We start from the raw sequence: 16,396 nt of genomic DNA, 5'->3' as shown, positions 1-16,396 counted from the left end.
CCTCGGGCCTCGTTCACACAGAGACAGAGACAGACACAGGGACACACGCCCGGCTCCTCAGACACCACCGCTCCCCACCGCCCCCGCCGCTCCCGCTCGCACGGCCGCACACTCTCGCATCCCCTCTCTCCCCGCCCCTGCCCTGCCCCTGCCCCTGCCCCTGCCCCTGCCCCTGCCCCTGCCCCTGCCCCTGCCCCTGCCCCTGCCCCTGCCCCTGCCCCTGTCTGTCGCGGCCCCCGCCCAGCCATGGTTGGGAGCGCCCCGCCCTGCCCCATCAGACTCCCTGGCACCGCCTGCAGACTTTTGCCGCCCCCGCCCGGTCTCTCCTTGGCCAGTTCGCACAGAGGCAGGGGTAGGAGGGTACTGAAAACTTTCTCTTCATGGCCAACATCAAAAAATGTGAATATGATAAATTGAATCAAGCAAAACCCTTCCCTCTGCTCCTTGTGACATCCCAGCAGCATCTGACATGTCCACCATCTACAAGGCATTGCCATAAAGGCAGGATTTTAGACAAAGGCATAAGAAGAGGTGATAGGTAAAACTTACAATAAGATGCTGAGTAAGGAGTTATTTAAACTTCTGAAAAATTGGGAAACTCCCAAAAGCTCAAAGCATGAAGCCATTTAAAGGAGATGCATTGGAATGACCAGAGAACAGCTGCAGGAGGAAATCTGGGAGCAATGGGAAGGACATACATGCAGCTGCTCTAAATGAAGAGATGTCCTTAGATAGGGCCATTTAACCAGGAGTCCTGGAAACACCCAAAGGAAGCGCGTCATGAAATATTATACTGAATGTTGGTGGCAGAGGTAGAGGGGAAGATGAGTATTTCTTCTCCTGCCATCAGTAGAAGAAAGCAGTAGAGCCAGGAAATTGCTGTTCTGGGTGGGAAAACATTACCATTTCTTCAAAGTTCTCCAGTGAGGCAGATAATAAAGATTTGCTTGTATGTTATGGAACAGAGAGATATTGAAACCTGCTCCCCTTTCCATGAACAGGCATGTTCTACTTGTTGGGCCCCAGTACCCTGAGGTGCTGAGCTGGGATTGGCATATCTAAGAGAGGAGCTGAGGTAGAGCAGAGCACCTTGCAGGCTGAGGTGTCTGCTGGAATTGCATGTCCTCCCCATGCCACAGCTTCCCTGCATTTCCCTCCTCCAGCCTCTGTCCCCAGCACAGCCATGGAGGCTCTTTGGCCTCTTGACTTTTCCTGCAGGCATCAAGAGCAGCTGAGCTCTGCCTTTGGCACAGTCAGCCCTGGCCAGCGCAGGCCATGCTCAGCAATTCCTTGTCTGTGCCCGGACTTGCTGCCAGCCCCGGCAGCGGCTGCGGGGCCCCTTTGTGGCCCTGTGCTGGCCCAGCCATGGTGCCACAGCCCCTGTGCAGCCCAGGCCAGGACAGGAGCATTGGGGCTGGGAACGGCCCCTGTGCCGTGGGGCCCTGGGCAGCCTTGGGGCTCTGTGCCCCATGGCCTCCCTGCTGGGCAGCCTCTGCCAGCTCCTGCAGAGCCCGTGGGGGCTCCTTCTGCTGCCCTGAGCCCGCAGAGCAGGGCAGCGTTGGCTGATGGTCTGAGTCATTCCTAAAGATCCCGTCGGGCTGTCTCAGACACTTGGGGCCAGGGATTCCTTCCAACCTGGGCCACTTTGGGTGGGCACGGGGTGGCCCCAGGGCAGGTGGCAGTGCGTGCAAGGGCCCTTGGTGACAGGGTGCAGCATGGTCACCGTGGAATGGAACGGGACAGGGATTCCAAGGGCCCTTGGTGACACCGTGCAGCATGGTCACCGTGGAATGGAACGGGACAGGGATTCCAAGGGCCCTTGGTGACACGCTCTGGCAGAGGTGTTGGCAGTTACAAGTTACAGTTACACTCCACAGTGCTCGGTGCACACGACGAGAGAGGACGCGAGAGAGCGGTGCTGTGAGGAGCCCTCGCACAGCCACTCGTTCCTTGCTGACCCAGAGCTTTCCCGAGGTATTACTCCTGCAGGTGAGCTCGTGGCCAGAGCAGAGCACTTGGTGACCCCTGGCCTTCCCAAGGCAAATCTTCTGCAGCTGCCCTCGAGGGCAGACTGTGGCATTTGCTTTTCACTGTCCTTGACAGGAGTCTCCTGTCCTTGTGGCTGGAGCCCCAAGAGCAGAGTGCAGGACTTGCTGTCCTGTAGCCTTGCCAAGTCTTCACACTTGCAGGTGCCCTCAAGGCACGACTGCAGCACTTGCTGACTTGGACCTTTTCCTTTTCACCTTCTGCAAGCAGCCATGAATCCAGGCAGTGTCGTAGAGCACAGACCTGCGAGCGTGCCCAAGCTGGCCTGGGGGAAGGAGGAGAAAGAAGGCCCTGGAACTGCCCCAGCACAGCAGCCTGAAGAGCTGGAGCAGTTCCAGCCACGGCAGAAGGGTGAGTGGCAGAGCTGGGCCACAGGGCTGGTGCCTGCAGCCAGCTTGGCCCCATGCCATGCCATGCCATGCCATGCCATGCCATGCCATGCCATGCCATGCCATGCCATGCCATCCCATCCCCTGGGGCCATGCCCATGGTCAGGATGGAATAGGGGCCGGGCAGACACCCCACAGCCGTGCTCCATGCTCTGGGCCGTTGCGGGGCTGTCCCTGCCTGGGCAGCGCAGGGCTGGGCTGTGTTCTCCGGCCTCTCCGGCAGCCCCTCAGCTCGGGCTGCGCTCGCTCTTTCCCAGATGCAGCCCTGGACCAGACACAAGAGCAGGAACCCGCCCATGGCCGCTTCCACAGAACAGCACAGGTACCTGCAGCCATCCCCACCTGGGCTGGGCCTGCTGTCACTGCTCAGCCCAGCAGCACACCTGCAGCACCCCATGGCTTCTTGCTCTTCTCCTACAGCTCGTTTGCAAATTCATCAAGAGAATTCGGCAGGAAGAGACCAGTGTCATGAGCCCTGGGCTCAGAGCATACTCAGAGCTCCTCGGACATGAGACCAGTGCCGCCCTGCTGGATTTGCTTGTGCAGAGTGGTGTTCCCAGAGCAGAGCAAGTAAGCAGATGTGGCCAGGCTTCAATTGCCCCATGAGTCACATGGCTTTCCAAGCCACTAGTGCTGGCCCCTGTGAGCCTTTGAGGCCATCGCAGTGCGGCGGGAAGGGAAGCACTTCTCTGGGGACACTGGGAACGCTGATCCCTCTGGCAGCTTTCCAAGTCTCCCTGTGCCTTCTCCAGGTGCCCGGCATGGTGAGATACATCCACCAGTGGCTCATGGCCAATGATTCTGCTGAGCACAGGCTGGACAACGCCCTGCTGTATCTCACAGAAGCACAGCCAAATGAGGCAGTAATGACACTCCTGCGTGTGGCCCCATCGTGTGACAGGTATGGGGCCCATCTGCCCAGAGGGCTCAGGGCTCACCCCAACCCATCACCCTGTACAGCCTGGGCCAGGTTTCTGACCAACAGAGAGTCCCAGGGCCCTCTGGCTGCTCCCTTTCCAGGCCCTGGCATGTCAGCCCCAAGCCTGCTGCCATGCTCCCTCGTTGTCCCACAGGGGCCTGTCCCCACAGGGCTGGGCTGCCTGGCTGCTGCTGGAGAGGGGCAGTGGGCAAAGGCAGAGCCGGCAGTCAACCCGGGCCTCTAGAGATGCCCAGACCACGGTGCTGTGTCTGAGATGCCCTGAGACAGAGCTCTAACCCCGCAGAGCTGCCATGGCCATGTGGAAGACCATCATGTGCACACCCTGGACTGCAGAGCTGGCACAGCAGATACTCCTGGATGTGCTGGGGAGCTGGCCAGAGCACAGCATGAGCACCTGCGATGGGAACAGAATGACTGTCTTTGCCCTGGCTGTGAGTTTCTGCCAGTGGACTTTGCTGGCCCCAAGGCCACCTGTCCAGCAGCTCTCCATCCTCCTTTCCCCACTGCATCTCCCTGCCTCAGGCACTGGCCTGAAAGCTGGCCTAGGGACAGCTGCAGGGCCACCAGGCCCGCTGCTCCCCCTGTGTCTCTCTGGGCCTCTCCCTGCCACGCTTGGGCCCTGTCACACGGACACCTTGCCACTGAACGCTGCCTCGGGGGGCTTTGTCCTTTGCAGGCAACTGTGGTGATATGGAAGATCCTTCAGGAGCGCTGTGTCCCAGATATAGTGGATGAGCATTTCCCGCAGTTATTTGTGCATCTGCTCTTCCAAGTGTTCTTCAGCACCAAAGAGATGCCAGAGGAGGTGGATACCTTCTGGAAGGGATGCCAGGAAGAACATGGCCTTGCCAGCAGCCCCAACAGGTGCTCTATCCCAATCCTTCTGTCCCTGCCACATGGCCAGGGCAGGAGCCAGTGCTCCCAGTGTGACCCGGGCTTTGCTCTGCACTCAGGTTTGCAGTGAGGACCCTGAAGTCCCTGCTGTGCCAAATGGACTATGAGGATGTGGTGTTGTCAATGGAGCGCAAGCGTGGCTGGGACACGCTGCTCTGTGCTGACACCCACATTTATGCCGTGGGTCTGCTGGCCAGGTGAGACCCCCTTCTCCCCATTGCTCCCGGCATTTGTGCTCTGTGGCTGGGATATCCCACTCAGTCCCCATGGCCATGGGCCAGAGGGACGAGGGACAGCCAAGCAGACTGGGAAAGGCTGGGAGAGGAGGGTGCCCAGCAGCAGCCACATCTCAAAGGGCCCAGGTCCCCCTGCAGGGTGGGGGGTAAAGACAAGAACTGCATCAGTCTGTCCTGGGAGGGGCTTCCCCCCCCGACTCAGGGTCTTAGTGTCGTAGGAGCGGGCCCCCGGCCAGTAATTATCACTGACTCCATGTATTTCAGAGGTCCGATCAATAATAATTATTATTAAGAAACCCATTGTTCTTATAGATAGTTATGATATAGGTTGATTTAATGTGTTTTCTAGTCTAAACACTATACCATTAGTTACTTAAGAAAGCACATTTTGGTAGACAAATCTCTGTAACATATTCCGAATGTTCACAATGCCAGGTGCAGCATGTTAAGATAAGAATGTTTTTTCATTCTTTCCTCTGATCTTCTCAGACTTTCTCAGGCGATGCCTGGGAAAGTTGTTTGTTTCTCTCTGAGGCCAGAGAGCTGCTGCCACATCTTAGTGCCATTTTCTGCCTTCCAGGGAGATGGGCAAAGAATCCATCGACGAGTGTAAAAGCATCTTAGACTATCTCCTTCAGTTGCTCCGCAAAGAGATGCCATACTGGCACTTCCCTGCCCTGGCATTCCTTGTGGAGGTGAGTCTGAAGGCCGGCGCTGCCTCCCAGCTCTCTGCCCTCTCGTAGCCACAGCTGCCTGGGATGGTGCCCACGCCCTGCGCTGCTGCCTGGTCCCCGCCCTGTGCGGTTCTGGGCTCCTGCCGGCCGGGTCCCCTGTCACTGCCCTGTGCCTTTCAGGTCCTGCATTGCCTGGACTTGAGTGCATGCAGTGACAGCATCATGGATCTCTTGTCGAGGCACTTGCTGAGTGAGCACACAGAGATGCGCCGCCAGGTTCTGAGAGCCCTCCTCTTGGTCAGGGATAATCCCTCGCTGGTAAGGAGGGGGCAGCAGCTGAAGCCGTGCAGGCAGCGTGGTGCTGGGGAACACAGTTGCTGGTCTTCAGGCACTGGGTCAGCCGCTCCCAGCTCTCCTGCCTCCCACTTCAGCTGCCCGAGGGCTGTGGGACAGGCCTTTGGCCTCTAGGCCCTGTGGCAGCAGGGTGGCCTTTCACACACTTTTGTTCCGCACAGGCCAAAAGAATGCGGAGCCTGACCGAAAGCCTCGGGGAGCTCCTGCAGGAAAATGATAGTGATGTGGTCAGGATGAGCATTGTTCTACTTAGTGATTTGTTCTTGGATAATGACACCCCAATACCCAGCCCCATCGCCCTGCAGCTGGCTAAGGTGCTCCTGCCACTCTTTGAACACGTAAGGCTCTGTGCCCTCAGCCACGGCCACTGGCTGCTGCCCAGACACTTGGTGCCCTGTGGAGATGCAGGCCTGCGCCAAGGTGGGCCAGAATCAGCTGATGCCAAGGTCTTGTTTCCTTCCTGTTACACAGGATGACTGGCATGTGCAGTGGATCTCCATGTTTGTATTTCGAGCCTTGCTGTCTACTGTAGTGGAAGAAGAGAAAAAGCTCCTGATGACACAAGTGTGTCACAGCCTGCTCCCACTCTTCTTCCACTGCCATGATGAGAATCAGAGTGTGGCAGAGGTGAGGACTCACGGGCTGCTGCTGTCGCCCTGGGAGGGGGCTTGGCTGCCTCCTGCCCTGGCGCCTGGCAGGCTGCATCCTCCTCCTGGCCCTGGCACAGGGATGCTGATCCTGGGCTGCGGGGCCATTTCCGTGTCTCTACTGCTCTCCAGGCTTCTTGGGAAACCCTGCTTTGTGTGGCCAAATTCTTAAACAGGAGAGATCTTGAAAAACCTGTAAAGAAGGAGAAACTGTGGAGGTTCATTGAGATCCTGGTAAGAAGGGCCGGGAAGCCGCAGCCCCAGCCTGGAGCAGCCCCTGAGCGCGGTGCTCGGTGTGCGGGCTGGCAGCTGTGCCCCTGCCCGCTGCTGCAGCCCGAGGCCGCGCGGGCTCTGCTCCGGGCTCCTGCAGCCCGAGCCGGGTGCCCATGGAGCCCCGGCCCGGGGGGCTGCGGGGCCAACCCTTCCCTCCTGTCGCTCTCTCCAGCTGGCAGAGGACAGCAGCAGCGTGGCCGAGCACCTGCGCCGGGCCCTGCCCTACCTGCAGAGCCCACAGGAGCCCCTGCGAGAGGCGGCCGTCAGGTTCATGGGTGAGCCACGAGCCGGGCCAGGAGGGCGTGTGGGCACAGGGCTGGCGGCGCCGCTGGCAGGGAGCTGTGCCGCTGGGCCTGACAGGCTCTGTGTTCCCAGGGACGGCCGGGCGGTACCTGAGGGGGAGGAAGGAAGAGCTCCAGCTCATCTGTGAGGGTGAGTGAGGGCAGCGGGCTGCCAGCGAGGGCTGGCGGGGGAGCTGCGAGCCCTGCCCCGGCTGTGGAGGGCTCTGCTCCCTGTGCAGACCAGGGGCAGCGTGGACAGAGCACACAGAGCTTTCAGGGCACCTGGGGGATTTGTGGCCAGCAGCTTTGGGCTGATCCGGCTGGTCCCTGCTCCCTGCTGGCCATGGCCAGAGCCGGCTGGGATGGCCCTGGCACAGGGATCTCCTCGGGTCCCCTCAGATGCGGGAACTGACCATGGCGCTGTTCCTCTCTCTTTCAGCCCTAGAAGACACGGCCAATGACATCAGTGTCGCCGTTGCGAGCCTGGCAGTTCAAACATTGTCTGTCCTCCAGGGAATAGAGAGAGCTCGATATTCCCGCTTCCACAGCCTGCATGATCGGCTCTGCAGGGCATGGAGGAGACGGCCTCGTCTGTCGGGGCTCGGCTGGCTGCGCTGCTGCAGCTCTGCAGAGAGCTGATCCCAGAGGCTCTGTCTGCTGGGGCCACTCGAGCCAGCAGGAATGTTTCGTTTCTTTAGGATTGTTCTTTTCTTCTTTTTGTTTTTCTTTAGCATAGAAATATAGGATGTGTTGTAATAGACAGACTCCCAGGATCTTTCTTTTGCTGCCCAGGCTCTGCAGGGCCTAGGGGAAGAGGGAGAAAAGGGTTCCTGGGCTCAGCAAGCTGCCCAGGCATGCAGGGTTGCAGGGAAAATGGCCAGAAGCCCCTTGGCCTTTGGTGGTTCTGCTGAAGCCTTTGTGCTGCCCACAGAGCAGATGGGCAGGGGCTGGAGCTGTGGGGATCTCTGTGAGAGCGGTGCCTGGAGATGGCCACAAGCCCTGTCCCAGGCAGGAAGCGCCATCCGTGTCCTCCTGCCCGTGTGTTGCTGCCTGGAATGCTGAGGGCTCCCAGGTGCCTCTTGATGGGGCAGGTTGGCCAGGCTGGGGGAGACCCTGAGGGGACGGGGCCACGAAGGGATGAGGGGCTGTGGAAGCCCTGACAGGACAAGGCAGTGGGAAGGCACGGGGGGGACGTGTGAGGGAGTGGGTAACGTTGGCTCGGGGAGGAAAGTGGGTTGGAACCAAAGGCACCACTCACCCTCACAAAAATATCACCAAAAGTCCTCACAAAAATATCATCAAAATCCCATAAAAATCCCCCCCAAAACACCCAAAACCCAACTAAAATCTTCCTAAAAAATCCCCCAAAACTCCCCAAAATCCAATAGAAATCGACTCAAAATCCTCACAAAAAATCCCACCAAAAATACCATAAAATTCCCACAAAAATTCCACTGTAGATTCCTTGAAAATGCCAGAAAAACCACACAAAATCCCAGGTAAATATCCACAAAAATTCCACCCAAAAGCCCACAAAACTCACCCAAAAAAATCCACAAAAAATCACCCCAAGGCTCACAGAAATCCCTCAAAATCCCCATAAAAATCGCCCCCAAAATCCCCTTAAATGCCACACAAAAATCCCACAAAAAGTCCCACTAAATCCCCATGAAAATCCCACAGAATCCACAGAGAAAAATTTGTACAAAAATGCAGCCAAAAATCCCCCAATCACACAAAATCCACACAAAAAATCCCACCAAATCACCCAAAATATCCGACCAAAATTTCCCTAAACCCCCGCAAAATCCACACCAAATACACTCAAAAAATCCGCGCCGAAATCCCACCAAACCCCTCTCAAATTCCCCAAAAAATGCCCCCAAGTCCTATCACATCCCACCCGAAGTGCGAGGAAATCCACCCAAAAAATCCCCACGAAAACTTCCCTCAAAATCCCAGCCAAACCTCCCAGGAGCAGCCCAAGAATCCCGCAGAGATCGCTGCGAGTGCCCGAATCGCCCGGGACAATCCCCGAGCCATCCCCGCCCGGCCCCGCGCTCCGGCCCCGCTCTCTGTGGGGCCGGGGCCTCTCCCCCCTTGGCTCTGCGCTGGTCCCGTTCGCGCTCTGCTCCCGCTCCCGCCCCACCAGCGCTCCCTGCCCTGGGCCGCGCTGGCCGAGCCCGGCCGGGCGCGCTGGATCCGCTGGGACGGCGCATCCCGGCCCCGGCCCCGGCCCCGCGGGGCTCCCGGGGCAGCTCCGGCCGGGATGCGGCACTGCCGCGGGGCTTTGGGCTTTCCCGGCGCTGCCCGGCGGCTCCCGGGGATCTGCGGCTTCCCGAGGGACTCGGGGAGCTTCCAGAGGGGACCTGGGCTGGCTCCGGGGGGATTTGGGATCACTCCGGGGGGAGCTGGGGACGGCTCGGGGGGTTTGGGGTTGTTCCCGAGGATTTTGGGGGGATCTGGAAGAGGCTCCAGAGGGGATCTGGGGCTTTCTGAGGGATCTGGGGGAATTCTGAGGGGATCTGGGAGAGTTTCAAGAGGGATTTTGGGGTCTTCCACGGGATTTTCAGAAGTTCGGAGGGATTTGGGGATGCTCCAGAATGGATCTGGGGCAGTTCCAGAAGCAATCAGGGACGTTTTTGAGGGATTTTGGCAAGTCCTAGAAGGAATTCAGGGAATTTCAGCAGGATTTTGGGGTAATTCAGAGGAATTGGGGAGGTTCCAGCAGGGATTTGGGGTCATTCCCAGGGGATTGGGGGGTGGATTTCTGGTGAGATTTCCGTTTCTTCCCCAGATTTCAGGCTTTTTCCCAAGATTTCCTGTTTTTTCAAGAATCTGTGGATTTTTCCCTGAATTTGGGTCTCACTGTGGGGTAGAAGGGGAAGGTTTAGGAGATTCAGGGTGAATTCTTGGGGGCTCCTGGACGGATTTTGGGTGGGTTCCCAATTGAATTTTGTGCTTTTGTCCCAGAATTACAGGATTTTTCCCAAAATTTGGGTATTTGCCTGAAGATTCTGCTATTACCACTGGTTTGTCCCGGAAGGGGAAGCTTTGGCGGGTGGGGGGGGGCGTTAGGGTGGATTTTAGGGATACTGAGGCTGGATTTGGGTTTTTTCCCAAGGATTTTGGAGTTTTTCCCAGAATTTCAGGATTGTTCCCAAAATCCCAGGACTTCTACTCTGATTTGTCTCTTACCATGGACATTTGGTAGAAGGGGAAGCTTTGGGGCGGTTCCTGGTTGGATTTTGGGGATATTTGAGGCTGCATTTTGAGTTTTTCCCCCAGGAATTCAGGATTTCTCCCAGAATTTCAGGATTTTTTCCCAAAATGTCAGGATTTTCCCAAGGATTTGGGTCTCACCATGGACTTGTCATAGAAGGGGAAGCTTTGGGGGGTTCCTGGTTGGAATTAGGGGTGTTTCCAACTCAATTTCAGGGATTCTTGATGGGATTTTGGGGGGAATCCTGGTTGGGTTTGTTTTTTTTCCTCAGGATTTTGGGTTTTTTCCATGAGAATTCCAGGATTTCACCCAGCATTTCTGTCTTACCATGGGCTTGTCATAGAAAGGGAAGCTTTGGGGTGTTCAGGGTGAATGAGTTTGGTGGGATTCCAAGTTGGACTTTGGGGATATCTGAGGCCAGAGTTTGGCGGTTTTTCCCCAGCATTGCAGTTCTTTCCCCAGTGCCAGAACTCCCCCAGTCGCTGTCTCCCCACGGGTTGGCCGCAGGAGGGGAAGCCCTGCAGGGAGCGCAGGGCGTTGGTGGCGCTGCTCATCTCCCTGAAGGTGAGGAAGGCCTGGCCCCGCAGGCCGAGACTGCGCCGCACCAAAATGTCCAAAATCTGCCCAAACGGCGAGGAAACGGCGCAGAGGGACTTCTCCAGCTCGGGGACACCCAGGGGACAGCCTGAGCCCCTGGGGACAGGCACGGACACTCTCAGAGCCCCCAGGACCCCCCAGCCATCCCCGTCCTCCTTGGTGTCCCGGTTCAGGTGGTTGATGGAGATGCTGGGCTGGGGCCGGGGGTCCTGCACCGCCAGGGCCGGGACCCCTCTGTGGGGACAGGGGGGCTTCAGGGGGCGTCTGGGGGGCTGCGACCCCTTCACCCCCTGGCACCCCTTTAGGTGTCCCCAGAGCCCCAAATCCACCCCAGACCCACCTAAAGCCCCCAAATTACCCTCAGGTCCCCCCACTTTACCCCAAAATTGACCCCAGAGCCACCTCAGAACCCCCAGATCCCTCCAGTTCCTCTCACAACTCCGCCAAAGTCCCCTCGGACCCCCGCAATTACCCTCAGATCCCCCTAAACCCAACGGAGAACGCTCCAGAAGCTCTCAAGCTCCCCCCAAAGCTCCCTAAAGCCCCCTCATTCCCCCAAACCCAGCAGACACACGCCTATTTCCTGTCAGTTCCCCAGAAATCCCCAATTTCTCCCCGAGCCGCCCCAAACCCCCCGTTCAGTTTCCCCGGCCCCACCTCAGCCCCTCCTCAGCCGCGCTCCCCTGACAATTTCCCGCCTGCACCGCGCGCGCGGGCTCCTCCAGCCAATAGCGGCGCGCCCCGTGCCGAACCAACCAATCAGCGCGCGGCTGCAGCCAATCAGAGGGAGCCGGGAGCGGCGCCCCTCCCCCGGCGGCCCCGCCCCCCGGGCTCGGGCGGGCCCTGCGGGCGGCGCTGCCAGAGCGGGGGAGGCGCTGGGAGAGGCGGGAGCCGCGGGAGCCGCGGGGGCCGCAACGCTGGGGAGGGGGCTCCGCAGAGGGGCCGGGGGCTGGGAGGGGCTGGGGGGGCTGGGGAGGGGTCCTGGGGGGATCGGGGGCCTTTGGGGAGGGAGCCGGGGGGAGTTTAGGGAGGGCTCTGGGGGGGTCCTGGATGGCTCATGGAGGAGTCCTCGGGGCAGTCTGGGCGTCCTGGAGGGCTCTTGGGTGGGGGATCCTGAGGGGTCCTGGAGGTGTCAGGGAGAGTCTGGGGAGGGGTCTTGGAGCATTGTGGGGGGACCTGGGGGGTGGGGATGGGTCCTGAGAGGGGCCTGGAGGGGGGGTCTTGGGAGGGTCTGGGCGGAGTTGGGGGAGCGGTTTGGGGGGTCCTGGGGGCGTCCTAGGAGGTTTTGGAGGTTTTGGGGAGGGGCTTTGGGGGATCTGGAAGGGTCCCAGAGAGGGTCTGGGGGGGGTTGGGGGTTTTTGGGAGAGGTCCTGGAGGGATCTGGGGAGAGGCTGGGGGGTCCAGAGTTGGGTTTGGGGCGGGGTCTGGAGGGTCCTGGAAGGGTCCTGGGGGGGGTCTTGGGAAGGGTCTCAGGGGGCATCCTGGGCTGGGTGCAATTGGGGTCTGGGGGCTCTCAGGGGGTCCTGGGCCAACTTTGGTGGGGGGCTCTGGGGAAGATTTGGGGTTCCTGGAGGGGGTCCTATGGAGATCTGGGGGTCCCAGGCAGTCCCAGGCCCACCCTGAATGGGGTATGGGGGATTCGGGGGACGGGGGCACAACAGCAGTGATTTTTAGGGGATTTTGGGGCTTTTTAGTGGAATTTTGGGGGCCTTCATGTAGTAAACAGGGCTCGTGCCTTTATTAATGTTCAGCTCTTTATTCAAAAGATCAGCAGAGCAAGGGAGCTCAATACAGAGCTCACCCCCGCTGTTGTAGCTTTTTCCCAGTAGCCAAAGGGCGAGAAGGCTGCAGAGTCTGTCCCTGGAGTCTCCGTGGCACACTGGTAGCCGGAGGTGAAGAGGTGTGCAGTCTGTGTCTGAAGTCCTGGTAGCCGAAGGGTGAGGGCATGTGCAGAGCCTGCTGCCAAAGTGCAGCAGCAGCTGTCCCCTGTCCTTCCCTCCTGGGAACACCAGGAAGAGTTGTTCCTTTGTTCCTGCTTCCCACAGCCCAGTCCAGTCTGGTCCCCTGCAGGCTATGGTGACAGGTCAGACACAGACCAGGGATGTGGTTCCCTTTTCCCCAAGCAGCGCACCCATCCAGCCCCCTCCACTGTGCCCAGCCTTCCACTTAGGGGTGTTTTCATCCCCAAAACCCCCTCCCGTGATTCCACTGGTCTCTCTATTTTGCATCCCAGTCCTAGAATGGTAGTGTGGGTGGGGGTGTAGGTGATTCCCAGGAGCAATTCGCTAATTAATATTTCAATGTCAGTACTTAGCCCAAACCGAAATGTCTCAGCAAGGCTGTTTTCTTCATAATAAATCCCTCCACTATTTCTTTGATCGGGCTTAAGCCCGCATCAACTTACAGTCTCTGGCTTTTGAGGGTTAGCTTCTTTGGGTAATTCTCTTAATTCCTAGCAACTAAGTGAGACTTAATAATATTCTAACTAAAACTTTCTTCAGTTGACCTGCTTGGCTAAAGGACACTTATTAAAGAATTACAAAGTGTTTAAACTTTTACCGTGGTACTTTAACTCAGAAATGGTTATTACTACCTTACTGTATATCAGCTTCTAGCAAGTTTTTTAAAATTAGTTTTAAGTCTTCAGGTCCCCTAATTACCGTCCATAGACAAGAGGAGGTGGGTGACCCTGTTGGGTGTGGTCTGGTGTCTGGTGGTGGCAGATCTTTTTCCAACCATTCTGTTCTGCTAGCTGTCAATCCCACCCGCAGCTTGAGCGCAACCACGAGCACGGCGGCCGTGGAGAGGGGTAGTCCTGATGGCCCCGGGCCGGCCCGGAGCCAGGGTAGACCTTTTGTCCCCCGCCACCGCTCACATCCAGGGCACTGCAATGAACCCAGCAGCCCCGGAGCCAGGGTAGACCTGTTGTCCTGGCCACAACACCTTACGGTCACTCAGCATCGGGGTAGACCTGTTGACCCTGGCCATGAAGGTCCTGCCACGAAGCAGGTGACCCTGGAGCTGGGTAGACCTGATAACCCTGGGCCGGCGCGGAGTTGGGGATGACCTGGTGTCACCCGTCACTGCCCGTGGCACGGGCACCGCCAAGAGCCGGGAGTCCCCAGATCCTGGTAGACCTGATGGCTCCGGAGACGGGTAGACCTGATTGCCCCAGGCTTGCCTGGAGCAAGAGTAGACCTGCTGCCCCCTGACAACGCTTGCCGCAAGGGTGCCGACCCAGCACCGGTGGCCCTGGAGCCAGGGGAAGCTCACAGCCTCCTTACAGCCCAGAGCCGGACAGCTCTAGCAGCCCCATCCCAGCCCATAAACCGCCCACTTTCAAGACCAACACATATTTTTGTATTTTTCTGGGTTGTATTTCGTTTTTTGGGGTGGTTTTTTGGAGGGCAGGTGAGGTGCAGGGCTTTTGTTTTGGGTTTTCTGGTTTTGTTTTGGATTTTTTGGGTTTTTTTCCTTTGGGTTTTGTGTTTTGTTTTGAGATTTTTTTGGTTTGGGGTTTTATTCAGTTTGTCTTTAGGGTTTTATTCCCCCCCATTTTCTCCTTTCTTGAAAGAATGGCTCTTCTATTTGCCTGGTATGAGAAACTTAGCCGAAAAAGAAATTTTCTTGGCAGATTTTGTTCAGTTTCCTTTATTATGCAGAGCACCCGCAGGCGAGCCGACGGGCAGCCCGTGCCCTGTGCTCGGGTCTCCTGAGGTGCAGAACTGTGGAAACGGCGTCCCCAGTGCCCCCCGCCCCCCGTCCGGGAGCCGACACAGCCCTGCCCCGCAGAAGAGAATGTCAGCGGGGCCAGCGGGGAAGAGAAGCCCGTCCGTGCGGCGGAAATCAGCTCGCAGCCGCCGGCCCCGGTGCGACTCGGCCCGGCCCGCCCCGCCGCCGGCAGCACCGCCGGCAAGCGGGCGGCCGCTTTGGGGCCGGTTCCTTCAGGGCCCGCAGAGGTCTTCGGTCCTCGGAAGGAGCCTGGGGGGCCGCGGGGGCTCGGTGCCGAGGCGCCCGGGGCCGGCACGAAGCCGCCCGCCCTCGGGCCTCGTTCACACCGAGAGAGAGACAGACACAGGGACACACGCCCGGCTCCTCAGACACCACCGCTCCCCACCGCCCCCGCCGCTCCCGCTCGCACGGCCGCACACTCTCGCATCCCCTCTCTCCCCGCCCCTGCCCTGCCCCTGCCCCTGCCCCTGCCCCTGCCCCTGCCCCTGCCCCTGTCTGTCGCGGCCCCCGCCCAGCCATGGTTGGGAGCGCCCCGCCCTGCCCCATCAGATTCCTTGGCACCGCCTGCAGACTTTTGCCGCCCCCGCCCGGTCTCTCCTTGGCCAGTTCGCACAGAGGCAGGGGTAGGAGGGTACTGAAAACTTTCTCTTCATGGCCAACATCAAAAAATGTGAATATGATAAATTGAATCAAGCAAAACCCTTCCCTCTGCTCCTTGTGACATCCCAGCAGCATCTGACATGTCCACCATCTACAAGGCATTGCCATAAAGGCAGGATTTTAGACAAAGGCATAAGAAGAGGTGATAGGTAAAACTTACAATAAGATGCTGAGTAAGGAGTTATTTAAACTTCTGAAAAATTGGGAAACTCCCAAAAGCTCAAAGCATGAAGCCATTTAAAGGAGATGCATTGGAATGACCAGAGAACAGCTGCAGGAGGAAATCTGGGAGCAATGGGAAGGACATACATGCAGCTGCTCTAAATGAAGAGATGTCCTTAGATAGGGCCATTTAACCAGGAGTCCTGGAAACACCCAAAGGAAGCGCGTCATGAAATATTATACTGAATGTTGGTGGCAGAGGTAGAGGGGAAGATGAGTATTTCTTCTCCTGCCATCAGTAGAAGAAAGCAGTAGAGCCAGGAAATTGCTGTTCTGGGTGGGAAAACATTACCATTTCTTCAAAGTTCTCCAGTGAGCCAGATAATAAAGATTTGCTTGTATGTTATGGAACAGAGAGATATTGAAACCTGCTCCCCTTTCCATGAACAGGCATGTTCTACTTGTTGGGCCCCAGTACCCTGAGGTGCTGAGCTGGGATTGGCATATCTAAGAGAGGAGCTGAGGTAGAGCAGAGCACCTTGCAGGCTGAGGTGTCTGCTGGAATTGCATGTCCTCCCCATGCCACAGCTTCCCTGCATTTCCCTCCTCCAGCCTCTGTCCCCAGCACAGCCATGGAGGCTCTTTGGCCTCTTGACTTTTCCTGCAGGCATCAAGAGCAGCTGAGCTCTGCCTTTGGCACAGTCAGCCCTGGCCAGCGCAGGCCATGCTCAGCAATTCCTTGTCTGTGCCCGGACTTGCTGCCAGCCCCGGCAGCGGCTGCGGGGCCCCTTTGTGGCCCTGTGCTGGCCCAGCCATGGTGCCACAGCCCCTGTGCAGCCCAGGCCAGGACAGGAGCATTGGGGCTGGGAACGGCCCCTGTGCCGTGGGGCCCTGGGCAGCCTTGGGGCTCTGTGCCCCATGGCCTCCCTGCTGGGCAGCCTCTGCCAGCTCCTGCAGAGCCCGTGGGGGCTCCTTCTGCTGCCCTGAGCCTGCAGAGCAGGGCAGCGTTGGCTGATGGTCTGAGTCATTCCTAAAGATCCCGTCGGGCTGTCTCAGACACTTGGGGCCAGGGATTCCTTCCAACCTGGGCCACTTTGGGTGGGCACGGGGTGGCCCCAGGGCAGGTGGCAGTGCGTGCAAGGGCCCTTGGTGACAGGGTGCAGCATGGTCACCGTGGAATGGAACGGGACAGGGATTCCAAGGGCCCTTGGTGACACGCTCTGGCAGAGGTGTTGGCAGTTACAAGTTACAGTTACACTCCACAGTGCTCGGTGCACACGACGAGAGA

The sequence above is a fragment of the Lonchura striata genome, chromosome 27 (genome assembly GCF_046129695.1).
Source record: "Lonchura striata isolate bLonStr1 chromosome 27, bLonStr1.mat, whole genome shotgun sequence".
NCBI lineage: Eukaryota > Metazoa > Chordata > Aves > Passeriformes > Estrildidae > Lonchura > Lonchura striata.
This window is presented reverse-complemented; position numbering follows the sequence as displayed.